The following is a 2287-nucleotide window of genomic DNA, read 5'->3' as shown; positions in this document are numbered from 1 at the left end:
TATTAAAAATATCAACATCATATGGAGTTGGAGTTTCATGTAGCATACTTTTGTAGATGATATTACAAAGACTTCATATTAATTGGAGAAAGCTGGAAAGCTGAACTAGGCTTTGAGTTCTCCTAATTGGCTGGGCAAGAGTAGGGAAAAGAACTGTGGGGAGACATGGAGATACATCAGTGAAATCATTTAGTGAGAAAACACGTCAAATATGAAACTTACTATTACAAATGTAAAATTCGAAAAGACTGTGTAGACTCTATTTCAGCCAAACAGAATGATAACTGGAAAAGTAATTTTATTGGAGGTTAAATTACTTCAGAAAATCTTGATTTGATACTTCTATCCTGGAAAAGTGATGAGACACGCATAGAAACCTGCCCAGTTGTAAGTAGCACCCTCCAGTCAATAGCACCCATTTACTCAAGTGAGAAAAGTCTGATCTGACCTTGGTATTACACTTGATTAGTATAGTAGTGCTCATAGGCTATTGGGTATCAGCTAGGTCAAAGAAGCAGGACTGCTCAAGTCATACCCACATAATTGAAAGGATTATAGACAGAAATTTTCCTCTACAGAGAGAAATTTGATGAAGCATTAGGAATAATAAATCTCATAACCACTTGGTGATTTGGTTTCCCTCTCCTCCTTTACTAAACTACCATTTTCCTCTGACGTAAATTCTGTGATAATTCAAAATATAGTATTGATTCTTTCTCTTATTTAGCCTATTTATTCAACAGTCAACATTTTATAGACATTTATAAAACATCTATTAGCTGCCTGCAGAGAGATACAAGTGTAATCAAGGTGCAATCTCTGCTTTGCTCTCATGAAACACGGTCTGCTAGAAAGACACACACAGGGTATCCAGAATGCCTCTGTTAATATGGCATGCGTGCTCAAGGAACAGGCAGCACAGAGAATAATTAACTCTGTCTGGCATTTGGAAATTAAAAGAAACTTAATTGTAAAGTGACTAAACCAGGTAAACAAAGGAAAAAGGAACATTTTATGTCTGGAAAACAGCACATGCTGAGGCGTTGCTGTGCAGAAGAGCGATGTGTTTTTAAGGGATCAACAAGCACCATACTGTTTCTGACGCCTCAGGAGCTCTGGAAGGAGTGGAAGCAGATAAAGCTGGAGTCTAATTATGGATGCGGTTGCCTGTTAAACGAAACAGTTTTCACTTTATCCTGTAGGTGATGGGGGAACTTCTATTTTAATCTTTCAGGACAGTCCTGATATTTGGTTCTTTCTTACCAACACCAAATTATTATTTTAAAAGCTCTTTTCTGATTCATCTGTATCTTCACAATATAAAATTATCTTTTGTTTTCTTCCATGAATGACCATAGCCTAAGAAAGATGTTTTTGCACTACTTTAATCAAACTTTCAAGTGTGTAATATCATTGTTGCTTTCATATACCTGCCCTTTGTTAGCATAATTGAGATGGTTATTTGACACACAAGTGATAAACAAATAAGAGATGACGAAATATTTTCTTCAGGATTTAGGGTTCTTATCCCAAATGTCCTCAGTTTCACTTTCAGAATCTTAATAAACTTGGATGCTAAACCATGCATGAAGGATAAAATGCCTTGCTGTTAGTAAAATGAGTGCCGTTTCTGCGATAATCACCTTAGATTGGCTCAGAACAGCGTACCCACTTCTGTGGCGGCATGGAGAGAACACTGTTGCTTAGTATGACAATGTCAATGGAATATGCCATTCTATTAATCTCCAGCCAAGGGACACAGAATTTCCTACATAATGTGGTGATCAGGCATTTCTGTTATGATTTTATGGCAAAGGCCAACTGGCTAATGCCTTAATTATTGAAGAGAGAATTTTAGAGTTACAGCACAGAATTCACTTAGGATGATGCCTCAGGATCTCAAGGACAGCTAGACGATCTTCGAGGGCATTGAGACTCTGGGTGTTAATAGTTTTTTTTTTTTTCTTTTAGTTTCTAAATTTAAATTTTTTGGGGGGTTATAAAATCTTTAATGAGGAAATATAGAATTAGAAAAGAATTTAAAAACTAGACTAAATTCTGCCACTCAGAGAAAACCATTATTTAAATATTTAGTACTTCTATTCAAAATCTGTATTCACTTGCATAAAAAGATCTGTGACTTTTTCTATGACCATGTCTGATAAAATAAAAACTACAGCACCGATTATTGAACTCACAGTATATATAAGCCACTAAGGAGCATGCCAAACTTTCATGTGTTCACATGTAAATACACATGTGGAGCATTTCAAATATATATATTTAA

This window comes from Otolemur garnettii, unplaced genomic scaffold (genome assembly GCF_000181295.1).
Source record: "Otolemur garnettii isolate 467f Iridium unplaced genomic scaffold, OtoGar3 scaffold00005, whole genome shotgun sequence".
Classification (NCBI taxonomy): Eukaryota; Metazoa; Chordata; class Mammalia; order Primates; family Galagidae; genus Otolemur; species Otolemur garnettii.
Note: the sequence above shows the minus strand (reverse complement) of the source record.